The sequence below is a fragment of the Tamandua tetradactyla genome, chromosome 17 (genome assembly GCF_023851605.1).
Source record: "Tamandua tetradactyla isolate mTamTet1 chromosome 17, mTamTet1.pri, whole genome shotgun sequence".
Taxonomy (NCBI): domain Eukaryota; kingdom Metazoa; phylum Chordata; class Mammalia; order Pilosa; family Myrmecophagidae; genus Tamandua; species Tamandua tetradactyla.
Window position 1 is genome coordinate 3262146 of NC_135343.1, and position 20149 is coordinate 3282294.

A 20149-nucleotide genomic window follows, 5' to 3' on the forward strand; every position below is an offset into this window, starting at 1 on the left:
ATGACTACAACAAAACAAAATTCACTTTCACACTAAGAATGTGTTAGTTCACAAAATTAACATTGCAAGACTATTCTCTGAGGCAGTTGGAGGTTAGTAAGGCATTTTTAAATATATGGGGACTATTTTGAAATCCTTGGGGCAGCACTTTTAAGTGGGCTGGGTGGGAAAAACAAAACAAAAGCAAAAATGTGCCTTAAGATCTAGTACTGAGAATGGGAATGCTGACGGGGTGCTCAGCCGCCTTGCCTCAGGATCCCTTCTTCTCACAGGGATGGGTTTACTTGCTCAGGGATCTTCTTTGGGATGCCATGAGCCCTAGATCTGGTAGTGGCCTTGGGGCAAACATGGGGTAAGCAGTAGCCAGATCTACTCATCTTAAGGTGGCCCCCAGAGAGTGAAGAAGATCCTTCCCTAGATGGGGGTGGGGTGGGGCACTCAGTGACAATAAGAAATTGATAGAACCCCAGAATGTCCTCAAGTCTACAAAGGAGAGGGGTAGTAAATGTTTTAGTTTTCAAACCATCTGTGCTGATTTGAAAGGATTTATGTACCCTAGAAAAGCCATGTTTTATTCCTAATCATTCTTGTGGGAGCAACCATTTCTTCTAATCCCTGTGCAGTACTATATGTTGGAAACTTTATTAGGTTATCTCCACAGAGATGTGACTCACCCAATTGTGGGTATTAACTTTGAATAGCAGGAGATTGGCTCCATCCATTCCAGGAGGGTCTTTCATTACTTTATTGGAGTTCTTTAAAGAGGAAACATTTTGGAGAAAGGTTGAGAATGATGAGAACAGCAGAGACTCAAGAACTACAGAGTGCATCAGCCAGCGACCTTTGGAGATGAAGGAGAACGCCCCTGGGGGAGCTTCATGAAGCAAGAGGAGAGGAAGCTAGAAGATGTTGCCATGTTCATCATGTGCCTTTTCTGTTGAGAGAGAAACCCTGAACTTCATTGGCCTCCTTGAGCCAAGATATCTTTCCCTGGATGCTTTAGTTGGACATTTCTATATACGTTCTTTAAATGGGACATTTTCTCAGCCTTAGAACTGTAAACTAGCAACTTATTAAATTCCCCTTTTTAAAAGCCATTCTGTTTCTGGTATACTGTGTTCTGGCAGCTAGCAAACTAGAACACTGTCCATTCCCACAAGTAGGGGAGTCTGAGTGGAGTTAGGTCTAGAGTAGCAGTTTGGGATAGAGTAAGTGGTTCTAGTATTAATTAAGAAATCAATAATCTTACCTGCCATGTTGAGTGTCATTGAAGGCTCCTCTAAGTTGATGGTCAGATGTGAAGTCAGCAGAAACAAGCAGAATAGGCCCAATTCTCATGTTTGTGGCACTTGGGACAAGGTCCTGGTGGGTCCCGAAATTGAGGGTCATCTCTTGGTTTCTGGCACTCTCTCTGCCAGTGGCCCTCTAATCCAAATTTGAAGTAAAGCCTTTGTGTCTTGGGTGATATATTAGTTTGTTTAAGTTGCCAGAATGTAATATACCAGAAATGGAACAGTTTTTAAAAAGGGAATTTTATAAGTTACAAGTTTGTAGTTCTAAGGCCATAAATACATCCTAACTAAGGCATCTAGAGAACTATACCTTGGCTCAAGGAATGGTGATCTGGTGCTGTAGTTTTCTAGCTGCCAGAATGCAATATACCAGAAATGGAATGGCTTTTTAAAAGGGGAATTTAATAAGTTGCTAGTTTACAGTTCTCAGGCTGAGAAAATGTCCCAGTTAAAACAAGTTTATAGAAATGTCCAATCTAAGGCATCCAGGGAAAGATATCTTGATCCAAGAAGGCCGATGAAGTTCAGAGTTTCTCTCTCATCTGGAAAGGCAAATGTGAACGTGGTCAGGGTTTCTCTATCATCTGGAAGGGCATATGGCAAGCAGGGCGTCACTTACTAACTTCTTCTCCTGGCTTCTTGTGTCATGAAGCTCCCTGGGAGGCATTTTCCTTCTTCATCTCCAAAGTCGCTGACTGGTGGACTCTGCTTCACATAGCTATGTCGTTCTGCTCTGCTCTCTCTCAGATCTCTCATTCTCCAAAATGTTTCCTCTTTTATAGGACTTCAGAAACTAATCAAGACCCGCCCAAATGGGTGGAGACACATTTCCCCCAATTCAGTTTAACAACCACTCTTGACTGGGTTACATCTCCAGGGAGATGATCTAATTACAGATTCAAACATACAGTATTGAATAGGGATTATTCTGCCTTTACGAAATGGGATTTAGATTAAAACATGGCTTTTCTAGGGGACATACATCCTTTCAAACCAGCATATCTGGCAAGGCATGAGGCTGGCATCTGCTGGTTCTTGTTCTCGGTTCTCTTGCTTCCAGCTTTGATGCCAGTGGTGGGCCTTCACTTAGCCCCTCCAGGACACAACTCTGGGTTTTTGTCTGTTTGGTATCTTGTGGAGAATGAAATGTGGAGAAAGAACGAAATGTGACCCCCACCACACAGCATACGAAAAAAAAAAAAAGACCAGAGAAAAGACTCCGCTTATTGCAATCACTGTTAAAACTGCCCTGTCCCCTCAAGGTCACCTGTGCTGGTTGAAAGCTATTATGTACCCCAGAAAAGCCATGTTTTAATCCTGATCCAATCTTGTTGGGGCAGCTGTTTTATTCCTAATCAATCCTGTTAAAAAGTATTTACTGGCCTCTCGACTCTCACCTCTTTCATTGCAAGAGTACCTCCATATCACCTCACATGTGTACCTAATAAACTTTCTACCAGCTTACTCTATGTTGTGCTGTGCTTTGAATTTTGTCTCATTTCACATCACAAAATATAGATCTGGGAAATAAAGTCCAAAGGATAAGATGGTAGATTAAGAAATACTTTTACAGTAATAACTTTGAATGTTAACAGGCTAAACTTATCAATTAAAAGATACATATTGGCAGAATGGATTAAGAAATATAATGCAGCTATATGCTGCTTACAAGAGACTCATCTTAGACACAGGATGCAAACAGATTGAAAGTGAAAGGATGGAAAAAGATGTTCAATGCAAGCTGTAACCAAAAGAAAACAGGAGTAGCTATACTAATATCAGACAAAATAAACTTTAAATGTAAAGTTATCATAAGAGACAAAGAAAGACACTATGTATTAGTAAAAGGGGCAATTAACCAAGAAGAAATAACAATAAAAAATGCCTATGCTCCCAATCAAGGAGCTCCAAAGTACATGAGACAGACATTGGCAAATTCAAGAAATGGTGCTGCAATAATGGGATATTCACATGGAAAAATAATGAAATGTGACCCCGCCATACAGAATACAGAGAAGGAGGAGGAGGAAGAGCCAAAATTGAGGACTTAACTGCTCATCTGGAGGAACTTGAGAAAGAACAGCAAACTAACCCCAAAGCAAATAGAATAAGCTAAATGACAAAGATTAAAGCAGAGTTAAATGAATGGGAGAACAAAAGAACAATAGAAGGAATCAATAAAATCAAAAGTTGGTTCTTTCAGAAAATCAGTAAAATCGATGGGCTACATAGCAAGGCTGCAAAGAAAAAGAGAGAGAGGATGCAAATAAACAAAATCAGAAATGAGATGGGGGTCATTACCACAGATCCTGAAGAAATAAAAAAAAAAAAGAGGAACTATGAACAACTATATGCCAACAAACTAGACAACTTGGATGAAATGGGCAAATTCCTGGAAACACACAAACAAGCTACCTGACTCAAGAAGAAATAGAAGATCTCAACAAAGCAATCACAAGTAAAGAGATTTAATCAGTGTGCTGGTTTGAAAGGATGTATGTCCCCTAGAAAAGCCATGTTTTAATCTAAATTACATTTTATAAAGGCAGAATAATCCCTATTCAATACTGTGTTTGAAATTGTAATCAGATCTGGAGATTTGATTTAATCAAGAGTGGTTGTTAATCTGGATTAGGTGATGACATGTCTCCACCCATTTGGGTGGGTCTTGATAAGTTTCTGGAGTTCTAAAAAAGAGGAAACATTTTGGAGAATGAAAGAGATTCAGAGAGAGCAGAGAATGCTGTAGCACCACGAAACAGAGTCTACCAGCCAGCGACCTTTGGAAATGAAGAAGGAAAATGCCTCCCAGGGAGCTTCATGAAACCAGAAACCAGGAGAAGAAGCTAGCAGATGATGCCGTGTTTGGCATGTGCCCTTCCAGATGAGAGAAGAACCCTGACTATGTTCACCATGTGCCTTTCTAGATGAGAGAAAAGCTCTGACTGTGTTTGCCATGCGCCCTTCCACTTGAGAGAGAAACCCTGAGCTTCATCAGCCTTCTTGAACCAAAGTATCTTTCTCTGGATGCCTTTGATTGGGCATTTCTATAGACTTCTTGTAATTGGGAGATTTTCTCAGCCTCAGAACTGTAAACTAGCAACTTATTAAATCCCCCTTTTTAAAAGCTATTCCATTTCTGGTATATTGCATTCTGGCAGCTAGCAAACTACAACAACCAGTCATCAAAAATCTTCCTACAAAGAAAAGCTCAGGGCCAGATGGCTTCACAGGGCAATTTTATCAAGCATTCCAGAAAGAACTAATACCCATCCTGCTCAAACTTTTCTAAAAAATTGAGGAAAAAGGAACACTACCTAATTCATTTTATGAAGTTAACATCACTTTAATGCCCAAACCAGGTAAAAATGCTACAAGAAAGGAAAACTACAGACCAATCTCTCTAATGAACAAAGATGCAAACATTCTCAACAAAATATTAGCAAATCAAATCCAATAGCACATTAAAAGAATTATACACCACAACCAAGTGGGGTTTATGCCAGGAATGCAAGGATGGTTCAACATAAGAAAACAAGTTAATATAATAAAGCACATTAACAAATTGAAAGGGAAAAATCATATGATCATCTCAATTAATGTTGAAAAAGCATTCGACAAAATTCAACATCCTTTTCTGAGAAAACACTTCAAAAAGTAGGAATCAAAGATAATTTCCTCAATATGATAAAGGACATATATGAAAAACCCATAGCGAGCATCATACTCAATGGTGAGAGACTGAAAGCTTTCCCCCTAAGATCAGAAATGAGAAAAGGATGCCTCTGTCATCACTATTAGTCAACATTGTAGTAGAAGTTCTAGTGAGAGCAATCAGGCAGGATAAAGAATTAAAAGGCATCCAAATTGGAAAGGAAGAAGTAAAACCTTTATTATTTGCAGATGACATGATACTGCACTTGGAAAATCCTGAGAAATCTATAACAAAGTTAATTGAGCTATTAAACAAATTCAGTAAGATGGCAGGTTATGAAATTAATGTGCAAAAATCAGTCATGTTTCTATACACAAGCAATGACCTAACTGAGGAGTCAGTTAAGGAAAAAATTTCATTCCAAATAGCAACTAAAAGAATCAAGTATCTAGGAATGAACTTAGCAAGGGATGTAAAGAACCTGTACACAGACAACTACAAAACATTGCTAAAAGAAATCAAAGAAGATCTAAATAGGTGGAACAAAATTCCATGCTCATGGATAGGAGGGTTAAATGTCATTTCTACCCAAATTGATCTACAAGTTCAACACAGTACCAATCAGAATTCCAACAACCTACTTTTAAGACTTGGAAACGCTAATTACCAAATTCATCTGTAAGGGGAAGAAACCCTGAATAGCTAAAAGCATTGTAAAAAAAGAAAAACAAAGTGGGAGAATTAACACTCCCTCATTTTAAAACTTATTATAAAGCCACAGTGGTCAAAACAACACGGTACTATCACAAAGATAGAAGTATTGACTAATGGAATCAAAACAAGAGTGCAGAAATAGACCATCAAATGAGTGGTAAACTGATCTTCGACAAGGCCCCCAAATCCACTGACCTGAGACAAAATTGTCTTTTCAATAAATGGACATGGGAGAACTAAATATCAATAGCGAGAAGAATGAAAGAGGACCCTTACCTTATACCCTAAACAAAAAATGAACTCAAATTGGATCAGACACCTAAATATAAGAACCTGTGCCTTAAGGCTCCTAGAAGAAAACATAGGGAAACATCTTCAAGACCTAATAATAGGAGGTAGTTTCCTAAACTTTACACCCAAAGCACAAGCAACAAAAGAAAAAATAGATAAATGGGAACCCTTCAAAATCAAATGCTTTTGTGCCTCAAAAGACTTTGCCAAAAAGGTGAAGAGACAGTCAACTCCATGGGAGAAAATATTTGGAAATCACACATTGCATAAAGGTTTGATATCCTGTATACATAAAGAAATCATACAACTCAACAACAAAAGTAAAAACAACACAATTATAAAATGGGCTAAAGATACAAATAAACTTTTTTTGTGAAGAGCAAATATGATGGCTAAAAAGCATATGAAGAGATGCTCATCCCATTAGATATAACTGAAATGCAGACCAAGACTAAAATGAGATACTACCTCACACCTATAAGAATGGCTACTATTAAACAAACAGGAAACTACAGATGTTGGAGAGGATATGGAGAAATTGGGACACTTATGCAGTGCTGTTGGGAATGTATAATGGTACAGCCACTATGGAAGAGAATCTTTCAGTTCCTCAGGAAAGTAAATATTGAGTTACCCTATGACCTGGCAATACCACTACTTGGTATATTCCCAGAAGAGCTGAAAGCAGTGACATAAACAGAGATTTAAACACCAATGTTCATAGTAGCATTATTCACAATTGCCAAATGTGGTGGCAATCCAAGTGCCCATCAACAGATGAGTGGATTAACAAAATGTGGTATGTACATATGATGGAATATTATGTAGCAGTAAGACAAAATGACATCCAGAAGCATATGACAAGATGGATGAGCCTTAAGGACACAATGCTGAGTGATATAAGCCAGGCACAAAGGGATAGATACTGTATGATTCCAGTTTTATGACTATGGTAAAGGTAAAATCAGATATGTATAATACAGAATATAGGGGACCTAGAGATACATGGAAGCTAGAGATGGGTAAACAGTTAACCTAATGAGTGAACTTAAATGTAAGGGAAGAGATGGAAGTGAAGGCGGTTCACTAGTGGGCCTATAAGTAATATCACCATATTGAAGGTGAACATGATTGAAAGGAGCTCTACCAACTCATGTATCCCATCAATTAACACTAGAAATATAAATAAGTTCTTGCATGAACTACTGCAAAGGTATGAATCTTGTACAAAGAGTGTATAATTTCAGAATATAGGGGGGAAACTGCTATTGCATGCTAAGGGCTGTGTTTAACAAGAAAACATCAACAGTTCCACAACAATACCAGAGGCACATAATGAGGGGAGGAACAAGAGTTAAGGGGAGATTTGGATTTTCTATTTGGTGAGGGTGTTTTTTGGTTATCTTTCTCTTGGGAACAATGAGATTATCTAAAATTGAGAGTGTTGATGGACTGTTACTTTGGAAGTTGTACATGAGGCCCAGTAGGTGGAGGTGGCTGAAAGATGCACTGACTGAGAAGTAGTTTTGGTTAACGATGGTGTAAACATATGATTGAACCTTGTGCTGCTATAAAAAGAATGAGGTTGTGAGGCATGCCACAATGTGAATGAACCTGTGGGACATTTGGTAAGGCAAAATAAACCAAAAAGAAAAGAGCAAATATTGTATGGCGTCTGTATTAGTTAGGGTTCTCTAGAGAAACAGAATCAACAGGGAACACTTGCAAATATAAAATTTATGAAAGTGTCTCGCGTGACCGTAGGAACGCAGAGTCCAAAATCCACAGGGTAGGCTGCGAAGCCGACGACTCCGATGGATGGCCTGGATGAACTCCACAGGAGAGGCTCACCAGCCAAAGCAGGAATGGAACCTGTCTCCTCTGAGTCCTCCTTAAAAGGCTTCCCATGATTACATTTAGCATCACTAATTGCAGAAGACACTCCCCTTTGGCTGATTACAAATGGAATCAGCTGTGGATGTAGCTGACGTGATCATGACCTAATCCTATGAAATGTCCTCATTGCAACAGACAGGCCAGCGCTTGCCCAATCAGACAAACAGGCACCACAGCTTGGCCAAGTTGACACCTGTCCCCAACCATGACAGTCCACCCCTTGTCAACTTGGCACCTATATATATATATATCACCTTAGACCATACTTAATTTCCAAATGAAAACAAATAAGCACACATTTTTTTCTTTTACCTGACAATACTCAACTGTTCTGCATATAACTGGAAACACATTAAATCTCTCCAGAATAGGGTGCAAATCCTTGGGCAACATTCATTTTTAAACTTGATATCTTACAACTTAAATAGTATAACATGAACAAAACAGCATTACAGTCCTCGTTTCTGTAACTGATCACGTGGTCGAAGTTCATATTTATCACTACCTTCTTCCACTACCCATTCCATGTTCCCTCAGCAAGCACTTCAGCTGGCCATGGTTCTTTGCCTGGTGGGGTGACCCAAACCTTCATTCCTGAAGTTTCAGAGTCATTAGTAATCCTGCCTGGATTGTGTTGTTGCAGTTTTCCATTGATTTTAATCACAGGGCATGGTAGTAGTAATAGACACCCCAGGGGATCTCCTATATTCCAAGAAAACTCTTCTTTACCTCCATTATGTAGTTGCAGTCCTACTTCCTTCTGATAGTCAGGGTCAATTACCCCAGACAATAATGTAATCCCCTTCTTGCTGTGTTGATCCAGAGGCATAAGTAGCCCAAAGTGGCCAGGTGGCAATCTTAACTTCCAGTTGAGTGGTATCACTGTTGTTTTTCCTGGAGGAAGCACACCCCGTTTTGGAACTAAAACCTGTAGACCAGCAGAACTCAGGATAGCAGGGACAGGAAGCAAAAATTTTCCTAGTGGATCACTAGGGGTAATAGTGAGTGGCACCACACCCATTTCCACCCCTTGGTTCCTGAACCCATGGATCCTGGCTATGGGAGAAACAGCACCATACAGAGGACGCTGATTCAGAGCATACACAGCTTCCTGGAGAACATTACCCCAGCCTTTCAAGTTTTTGCCACCTAGTTGGCACCGTAATTGAGTTTTCAAAAGGCCATTCCACCGTTCTATCAATCCAGCTGCTTCTGGATGATGGGGAACATGGTAAGACCAGAGAATTCCATGAGCATGTGCCCATTCCCACACTTCATTTGCTGTGAAGTGTGTTCCTTGATCCGAAGCAATGCTATATGGAATACCATGATGATGGATAAGGCATTCTGTAAGCCCACGGATGGTAGTTTTGGCAGAAGCATTGCGTGCAGGGAAAGCAAACCCATATCCAGAGTATCCAGAGTATGTGTCTATTCCAGTTAGAACAAATTGCTGCCCCTTCCATGAAGGGAGTGGTCCAATGTAATCAACCTGCCACCATGTAGCTGGCTGGTCACCTCGGGGAATGGTGCCATATCGGGGGCTGAGTGTGGGTCTCTGCTGCTGGCAGATTGGGCACTCAGCAGTGGCTGTAGCCAGGTCAGCCTTGGTGAGTGGAAGTCCATGTTGCTGAGCCCATGCATAACCTCCATCCCTACCACCATGACCATTTTGTTCATGAGCCAACTGGGCAATGACAGGAGTTGCTGGGGAAAGAGGCTGATTGGTGTCCACAGAACAGGTCATCTTATCCACTTGATTATTAAAATCTTCCTCTGCTGAAATCACCCTCTGGTGTGCATTCACATGGGACACAAATATCTTCATGTTTTTAGCCCACTCAGAAAGGTCTATCCACATACTTCTTCCCCAGACCTCTTTGTCACCAATTTTCCAATTATGGTCTTTCCAAGTCCCTGACCATCCAGCCAAGCCATTAGCAACAGCCCATGAGTCAGAGGAAGGTTAACAGTATAAATTTGTGGCAGTGTAACAGGTTTCTCCCCCATAGGGACATGGCCTCCCCTTCATTCAAGGGGCTCAGGGTCTGTAAACTGTTTCAAGTCTGGAAATTGATTAAGGGGCCGTGACTCTGTGTTTTTGTAATTCAGGTTAGAATTCTGTTCCCTTGACCTAGAACTCTTTTGTTTATAGCTCCAACAAGAATTTAGTAGACTGCCCTTCTATTGTATTTCTAGGCACCCCATGATTTACTAGCCAATGCCACGAATCTCTGCATGTCATATAATTTTGATGCCTCCTTTGAGTTGGTTGTCTATTAAAATAGCCGTGTCTACCCTGTCTTTGGTGATTAAGTGCTGCCACCTGGCTTCTGCCAACTCGGGATCCTGTCATCCCCATTGTGTTTAAGGATTCCAGCTCAGTGATAGCAGTTCCTACAGTAATATCTGACCTACAGAGAAGTGCAACCACAGAGCTCTTGAGGGATGATGGTGCTAGTCTCACAAACTTATTTCTCACTGTTCTGGTAAAAGGTGCATCCTCTGGACATTCCTGGGGTGTAAGAGCAGGCTTTGCATGATAAATCCACTCTAACATTCCAATCTGTCTAAGCCTCTGGATCCCCTCATCTACATTATACCAGGGCAGTTCTGGCATTTCAATCTCAGGTAATGTTGGCCACCTTTTGATCCATGTTTCAACCAACCACCCAAACAAGCTGTTAACACCTTTTCTAACTGCTCTAGCTATAACATTGAATGCAGAATCTCTGCTTAGTGGGCCCATATCAATACATTCAGCCTGATCCAGCCTTATATTCCTCCCACCATTATCCCACACTCTTAAGATCCATTGCCACATATATTCCCCTGATTTCTGTCTATATAAATTGGAAAACTCACACAGTTCTTTTGGAGTATAACGTACCTCCTCATGTGTGATACTTTGTACCTCACCTTTAGGGGCCTGTTGGGACTTTAGTCTAGTTATAGGTCTAGAAGAAATGAGGGGTGGTGGGGGTGGGTCATGAAAAGAATTAGAAATATCTTCCAAGCCATTTGCTTCAGGGCCTTCATTTGCAGTTTCATCTGGTGAAACAGGATTAATAACTCTAGGGCTAATCCCTTCAGGAGGAGGTTGGGTGGCCAATTCCTCAAGGCAGGCTGGAGGTGGGGCGGCTATGTCCTCAGGGCAGACTATTACAGGGTTATCTAGAGAAGGCTCAGCATGGTCTAGGGTTTCAACCTCACCCCCAACATCATAGGGTCCCACTCCTTTCCAATCAATGCCCTCACTTTAACGGCAGACACCATGCAAGACTGAGATTTCAGTTTACGTTGTAAAGTTGCTACTCTTACAATAAGATTCTGAGTCTGATTTTCAGAGATCTCAAGTCTACGGCTACAGGAAATAAGATTTTCCTTCAGGATACTCATAGAAACGTCTACATCTTTCAGACGGTGCTTAAGCTTCTCGTTTGAAGCCTTAAGCCCATCCCTTTCACCCTTTAATGTAGACAGTGTATCTAACAACAACCAACCAACATCTCTGTAACTCTTATTTCTACAAAACTCTGTAAAGGTGTCAAAAACATTATCCCCCAGAGTCTGGCTTCATACAAGCGAAGCATTAGGAGAATCGAATGATGATATTTTGACTATCTCCTTTGCCAACTCACTCCATGGATTGGGAGTGTCATTCTGATTACGGGAATCAGAGTCCTTAGTGTCTCTGAGTCCAGTCAGAGTAGAAAACCATTCATAAAAACCAATTTTTAAGATTCTGTTTCTTAAGAACCACTTCTGGTACCAAGATGTATTAGTTAGGGTTCTCTAGAGAAACAGAATCAACAGGGAACACTTGCAAATATAAAATTTATGAAAGTGTCTCACGTGACTGTAGGAACACAGAGTCCAAAATGCACAGGGCAGGCTGCGAAGCCGATGACTCCAATGGATGGCCTGGATGAACTCCACAGGAGAGGCTCACCAGCTGTCATGGTTAGGGACAGGTGTCAACTTGGCCATGTTGTGGTACCTGTTCGTCTGATTGGGTAAGCACTGGCCTGTCTGTTGCAATGAGGACATTTCATAGGATTAGGTTATGATCACGTTAGCTACATCCACAGCTGATTCCATTTGTGATCAGCCAAAGGGGAGTGTCTTCTGCAATTAGTGATGCTAAATGCAATCATGGGAAGCCTTTTAAGGAGGACTCAGAGGAGATAAGTTGCATTCCTGCTTTGGCTGGCGAGCCTCTCCTGTGGAATTCATCCAGGCCATCCATTGGAGTCATCAGCTTCGCAGCCTGCCCTGCGGATTTTGGACTCTGCGTTCCTACGGTCACGTGAGACACTTTTATAAATTTTATATTTGCAAGTGTTCCCTGTTGATTCTGTTTCTCTAGAGAACCCTAACTAATACATCTTGGTACCAGGAGTGGTTCTTAAGGAACAGAATCTTAAAAATGGGTTTTTATGAATGGTTTTCTACTCTGACTGGGCTCAGAGACACTAAGGACTCTGATTCCCATAATCAGAATGACACTCCCAATCCATGGACTGAGTTGGCAAAGGAGATAGTCAAAATATCATCATTCGATTCTCCTAATGCTTCGCTTGTACGAAGCCAGACTCTGGGGGATAATGTTCTTGACACCTTTACAGAGTTTTGTAGAAATAAGAGTTATAGAGATGTTGGTTGGTTGTTGTTAGATACACTGTCTGCATTAAAGGGTGAAAGGGATGGGCTTAAGGCTTCAAACAAGAAGCTTAAGTGCCGTCTGAAAGATGCAGAGGTTTCTATGAGTATCCTCAAGGAAAATTTTATTTCCTGTAGCCGTAGACTTGAGATCTCTGAAAATCAGACTCAGAATCTTATTGTTAGAGTAGCAACTTTACAACGTAAACTGAAATCTCAGTCTTGCATGGTGTCTGCCGTTAAAGTGAGGGCATTGATTGGAAAGGAGTGGGACCCTGAAAAATGGGATGGTGACATATGGATTGATAATGATGTTGGGGGTGAGGTTGAAACCCTAGACCATGCTGAGCCTTCTTTAGATAACCCTGTAATAGTCTGCCCTGAGGACATAGCCGCCCCACCTTCAGCCTGCCTTGAGGAATTGGCCACCCAACCTCCTCCTGAAGGGATTAGCCCTAGAGTTATTAATCCTGTTTCACCAGATGAAACTGCAAATGAAAGCCCTGAAGCAAATGGCTTGGAAGATATTTCTAATTCTTTTCATGACCCACCCCCACCACCCCTCATTTCTTCTAGACCTATAACTAGACTAAAGTCCCAACAGGCCCCTAAAGGTGAGGTACAAAGTATCACACATGAGGAGGTACGTTATACTCCAAAAGAACTGTGTGAGTTTTCCAATTTATATAGACAGAAATCAGGGGAATATATGTGGCAATGGATCTTAAGAGTGTGGGATAATGGTGGGAGGAATATAAGGCTGGATCAGGCTGAATGTATTGATATGGGCCCACTAAGCAGAGATTCTGCATTCAATGTTATAGCTAGAGCAGTTAGAAAAGGTGTTAACAGCTTGTTTGGGTGGTTGGTTGAAACATGGATCAAAAGGTGGCCAACATTACCTGAGGTTGAAATGCCAGAACTGCCCTGGTATAATGTAGATGAGGGGATCCAGAGGCTTAGAGAGATTGGGATGTTAGAGTGGATTTATCATGCAAAGCCTGCTCTTACACCCCAGGAATGTCCAGAAGATGCACCTTTTACCAGAACAGTGAGAAATAAGTTTGTGAGACTAGCACCATCATCCCTCAAGAGCTCTGTGGTTGCAATTCTCTGTAGGTCAGATATTACTGTAGGAACTGCTGTCACTGAGCTGGAATCCTTAAACACAATGGGGATGACAGGATCCCGAGTTGGCAGAAGCCAGGTGGCAGCACTTAATCACCAAAGACAGGGTAGACGTGGGTATTATAATAGACAACAAACTCAAAGGAGGCATCAAAATTATATGACACGCAGAGATTTGTGGCATTGGCTAGTAAATCATGGGGTGCCTAGAAATACAATAGAAGGGCAGTCTACTAAATTCTTGTTGGAGCTATAAACAAAAGAGTTCTAGGTCAAGGGAACAGAATTCTAACCTGAATTACAAAAACACAGAGTCACGGCCCCTTAATCAATTTCCAGACTTGAAACAGTTTACAGACCCTGAGCCCCTTGAATGAAGGGGAGGCCAGGTCCCTATGGGGAAGAAACCTGTTACACTGCCACAAATTTATACTGTTGACCTTCCTCTAAGTCTTCCTCAAGGAGACCGACGGCCTTTTACCAGGGTAACTGTGCACTGGGGAAAAGGAAATGATCAGATATTTCGGGGATTATTAGACACTGGTTCAGAAGTGACATTAATTCCAGGGGACCCAAAACGTCACTCTGGACCACCAGTCAGAGTGGGGGCTTATGGAGGCCAGGTGATCAATGGAGTTTTAGCTCAGGTCCGTCTCACTGTGGGTCCAGTGGGCCCCCGGACCCATCCTGTAGTTATTTCCCCAGTTCCGGAATGTATAATTGGCATAGACATACTGAGCAACTGGCAGAATCCCCACGTTGGTTCTCTAACTCGTGCAGTGAGGGCTATTATGGTGGGAAAGGCCAAGTGGAAGCCACTAGAACTGCCCCTACCAAGCAAAATAGTAAATCAAAAGCAATACCGTATTCCTGGAGGGATTGCAGAGATTACTGCCACTCTTAAGGACTTGAAAGATGCAGGGGTGGTGATTCCCACCACATCCCCGTTCAACTCTCCTATTTGGCCTGTGCAGAAAACAGATGGGTCTTGGAGAATGACAGTGGATTATCGTAAACTCAACCAGGTGGTAACTCCAATTGCAGCTGCTGTTCCAGATGTAGTATCATTGCTTGAGCAAATCAATACATCCCCTGGTACCTGGTATGCAGCTATTGATCTGGCAAATGCTTTTTTCTCAATAGCTATTAGTAAGGACCACCAGAAACAGTTTGCTTTCAGCTGGCAAGGTCAGCAATATACTTTCACTGTCCTACCTCAGGGGTATATCAACTCTCCAGCCCTATGTCATAATCTTGTTCGCAGAGACCTTGATCGTTTCTGCCTCCCACAAGACATCACACTGGTCCATTATATTGATGATATCATGTTGATTGGACCTAGTGAACAAGAAGTAGCAACTACTCTAGATTTACTGGTAAGGCATTTGCGTGTCAGAGGATGGGAGATAAATCCAACAAAAATACAGGGGCCTTCCACCTCAGTAAAATTTCTAGGTGTCCAGTGGTGTGGGGCTTGTCGAGATATCCCTTCTAAGGTGAAGGATAAATTGCTGCATCTGGCCCCTCCCACAACCAAAAAAGAGGCACAACGCCTAGTTGGTCTTTTTGGATTTTGGCGACAACATATTCCTCATTTGGGTGTGCTACTCCGGCCCATTTATCGAGTGACCAGAAAAGCTGCCAATTTTGAGTGGGGACCTGAACAAGAGGAGGCTCTGCGACAGGTCCAGGCTGCTGTGCAAGCTGCTCTGCCACTTGGGCCATATGATCCAGCAGATCCAATGGTGCTGGAAGTGTCAGTGGCAAATAGAGATGCTGTCTGGAGCCTTTGGCAGGCCCCAGTAGGAGAATCACAACGCAGACCCTTAGGATTTTGGAGCAAAGCCTTACCATCTGCTGCAGATAACTACTCTCCTTTTGAGAAACAGCTTTTGGCCTGCTACTGGGCCTTAGTAGAGACTGAACGCTTAACCATGGGCCACCAAGTTACCATGAGACCTGAGTTGCCTATCATGAGTTGGGTGTTGTCTGACCCACCAAGCCATAAAGTTGGGCGTGCACAGCAGCACTCTATTGTAAAGTGGAAATGGTATATACGAGATAGAGCCAGAGCAGGTCCTGAAGGCACAAGTAAGTTACATGAAGAAGTGGCACAGATGCCCATGGTTTCCACTCCTGCTGCCACATTACCTTCTCTTTCCCAGACCAGAGCTATGGCCTCTTGGGGAGTTCCTTACAGTGAATTGACTGAGGAAGAGAAAACTCGGGCCTGGTTTACAGATGGTTCAGCACGATATGCAGGTACCACCCGAAAGTGGACAGCTGCAGCATTACAACCCCTTTCTGGGGTGTCTTTAAAGGATAGTGGTGAGGGGAAATCCTCCCAGTGGGCAGAACTTCGAGCAGTGCACCTGGTTGTTCATTTTGCTTGGAAGGAAAACTGGCCAGAGGTGCGTTTGTATACTGACTCATGGGCTGTTGCTAATGGTTTGGCTGGATGGTCAGGGACTTGGAAAGACCATAATTGGAAAATTGGTGACAAAGAGGTCTGGGGAAGAAGTATGTGGATAGACCTTTCTGAGTGGGCTAAAAACATGAAGATATTTGTGTCCCATGTGAATGCACACCAGAGGGTGACTTCAGCAGAGGAAGATTTTAATAATCAAGTGGATAAGATGACCCGTTCTATGGATACCAGTCAGCCTGTTTCCCCAGCAACTCCTGTTATTGCCCAATGGGCTCATGAACAAAGTGGTCATGGTGGTAGGGATGGAGGTTATGCATGGGCTCAGCAGCATGGACTTCCACTCACCAAGGCTGACCTGGCTACAGCCACTGCTGAGTGCCCAATCTGCCAGCAGCAGAGACCCACACTCAGCCCCCGATATGGCACCATTCCCCGAGGTGACCAGCCAGCTACATGGTGGCAGGTTGATTACATTGGACCACTCCCTTCATGGAAGGGGCAGCGATTTGTTCTAACTGGAATAGACACATACTCTGGATATGGGTTTGCTTTCCCTGCACGCAATGCTTCTGCCAAAACTACTATCCGTGGGCTTACAGAATGCCTTATCCATCGCCATGGTATTCCACATAGCATTGCTTCGGATCAAGGAACACACTTCACAGCAAATGAAGTGCGGGAATGGGCACATGCTCATGGAATTCTCTGGTCTTACCATGTTCCCCATCATCCAGAAGCAGCTGGATTGATAGAACGGTGGAATGGCCTTTTGAAAACTCAATTACGGTGCCAACTAGGTGGCAAAAACTTGAAAGGCTGGGGTAATGTTCTCCAGGAAGCTGTGTATGCTCTGAATCAGCGTCCACTGTATGGTGCTGTTTCTCCCATAGCCAGGATCCATGGGTCCAGGAACCAAGGGGTGGAAATGGGTGTGGTGCCACTCACTATTACTCCTAGTGATCCACTGGGAAAATTTTTGCTTCCTGTCCCTGCTACCCTGAGTTCTGCTGGTCTACAGGTTTTAGTTCCAAAACGGGGTGTGCTTTCTCCAGGAGAAACAACAGTGATACCACTGAACTGGAAGTTAAGATTGCCACCTGGCCACTTTGGGCTACTTATGCCTCTGGATCAACACACCAAGAAGGGAATTACATTATTGTCTGGGGTAATTGACCCTGACTATCAGAAGGAAGTAGGACTGCAACTACATAATGGAGGTAAAGAAGAGTTTTCTTGGAATATAGGAGATCCCCTGGGGCGTCTATTAGTTCTACCATGCCCTGTGATTAAAATCAATGGAAAACTGCAACAACACAATCCAGGCAGGACCACTAATGGCTCTGAGACTTCAGGAATGAAGGTTTGGGTCACCCCACCAGGCAAAGAACCACGGCCAGCTGAAGTGCTTGCTGAGGGGAAAGGGAACATGGAATGGGTAGTGGAAGAAGGTAGTGATAAATATGAACTTCGACCACGTGATCAGTTACAGAAACGAGGACTGTAATGCTGTTTTGTTTGTGTTATACTATTTAAGTTGTAAGATATCAAGTTTAAGAATGAATGTTGTCCAAGGATTTGCACCCTATTCTGGAGAGATTTAATGTGTTTCCAGTTATATGCAGGACAGTTGAGTATTGTCAGGTAAAAGAAAAAATGTGTGCTTATTTTTGTTTTCATTTGGAAATCTAAGGTATAGGTGCCAAGTTGACAAGGGGTGGACTGTCATGGTTAGGGACAGGTGTCAACTTGGCCATGTTGTGGTACCTGTTCGTCTGATTGGGTAAGCACTGGCCTGTCTGTTGCAATGAGGACATTTCATAGGATTAGGTTATGATCACGTTAGCTACATCCACAGCTGATTCCATTTGTGATCAGCCAAAGGGGAGTGTCTTCTGCAATTAGTGATGCTAAATGCAATCATGGGAAGCCTTTTAAGGAGGACTCAGAGGAGATAAGTTGCATTCCTGCTTTGGCTGGCGAGCCTCTCCTGTGGAATTCATCCAGGCCATCCATTGGAGTCATCAGCTTCGCAGCCTGCCCTGCGGATTTTGGACTCTGCGTTCCTACGGTCACGCGAGACACTTTCATAAATTTTATATTTGCAAGTGTTCCCTGTTGATTCTGTTTCTCTAGAGAACCCTAACTAATACACCAGCCAAAGCAGGAATGCAACCTGTCTCCTCTGAGTCCTCCTTAAAAGGCTTCCCATGATTACATTTAGCATCACTAATTGCGGAAGACACTCCCCTTTGACTGATTACAAATGGAATCAGCTGTGGATGTAGCTGACGTGATCATGACCTAATCCTATGAAAAGTCCTCATTGCAACAGACAGACCAGCGCTTGCCCAATCAGACAAACAGGCACCACAACTTGATCAAGTTGACACCTGTCCCCAACCATGACAGTGTCATTTAGAAAATACGTTTAAGAAATCTAGGGCCTAGTTTGTAAGCTTTTATAGCAGTCATATTTAGTCTGGAGTGGTGATTGTTATTTCTGGATTTTGAGGGGCTGTTTTATATTTGTATAACCTGATATTTAGAGATAAAAATGAAACTGATCAAGTCGGCATTAAGGTAATTCAAATTCAGGTGTAAGGAAACATTGTCTGTATTTTAGAACTTGACCTATTCCTTGAGACCAAAAGAAAAAAGGTTTAATTTGTCCAGAACCTAAATTTTCTGTAGCACATAATCTAACTCAACCTGTCTGGGTAGATCATTTAAACAATCCGAACATAGGGAGCCTAGAATAAGAATGAGAACCTTTAATTTTGTATAGCTTAATGTAATGCCTGGATACATCCCAGAGTATATTAAGCAGATAATCAAAGATTATTGTCAAAGTCCCTTGAGGGATGGGAGAAAAAATACGGAACTATTAAACTTTGCCACTGGGGAACCCCTGATTCTGTGTCAAACATTAGGGACACCCCAATCAATAGGCCAAGCCCTTGATCTTGAGGCTTGCTCTTGTGAGGCTTGTGCGTGTAGTGGAGAAGCTCAGCCTACCTATAGGCATACCAAAGACTTACTTCCAGATCAAAAGTTGCTCAGTTGAGGCCTCTCTCTTTCTCAGCCCAGTTTTGCAAGTGATAGCATTGCCGTCCCCTCTACATGGGACATGACATCCAGGGGGGAAAGTCTCTCTGGTAGCATGGGAGATGACTCTCAGGGATAAGCCTGGCCCTGGTACCATGGGATCAACAGTGGTATCCTGACCAAAAGGGGGGAAAGAAGTGTAACAAATAAGGTATCAGTGGCTGAGATTGTTCAAGTAGTCAAGAGATTACTCTGGAGGTCACTCTTATATAAGCTTCAATTAGACATTTCTACCTATCATAACTTGCCAAACCCCAATCAAAACCATTCCTGCCTATCTAGAAGAACACATAATGCATTATATAAGATTTCTACAAAGATTCCATCCACTAGGGTAACTTTACAGAAAACTACAACCTCCCGATGGGTCCCTGGACCATATAAGTCCTGAAGTGCAGAGGGGCTATCCTCTCCAGAACATCAGCTTGTTCCATCCCCTTATCCCATATTATCGACAGCCCCTTCTAACATGAGAAAGTTAGAATGACATAGCCCAAATACCCCTAAAGAGTAGGAGAAAGATCAAAGGTGGTAGTGGAATTATACAGAGAATGTAGGGTTTAGCAAATGAATATGATTGCTGAATCATTATATTGATATTTCTTTTAATCTCCAGTACTTTAGAGCAGCTAGAAGTAAAAACCCAAAATTGTGAAATTGTAACCCATACCAAACTCTGAAATCTGTTCTACAACTAATTGTTGCAATGTACTTTGAAATTTATTGCTTTTTGTATATATGTTATTTTGCACACACATGAAAAAGAGGAGGAGTATAACAGAAGATAGGATTTAACAAATGAGTATGACTGCTGAATTGTTATACTGATATTTCTTTTGGTCTTCAGTGTCTTGGAGCAACTAGAAGAAAAAACAAAAAATCATGGAACTGTTACCCATACCAAACTTTAAAATCTGTTCTATAACTACTTGTTAAAATGTACTTGGAAATTTATTGCTTTTGTGTATATGTGTTGTA

General features: G+C 42.2%; 1 protein-coding gene across 5 annotated transcripts in view; it reads left to right on the top strand.

The window, feature by feature from the left end:
* Positions 1 to 20149, top strand: part of C17H2orf92 (chromosome 17 C2orf92 homolog) — a 432030-nt gene that overhangs the window by 284421 nt on the left and 127460 nt on the right. The gene's annotated exons all lie outside the window — the stretch shown is intronic.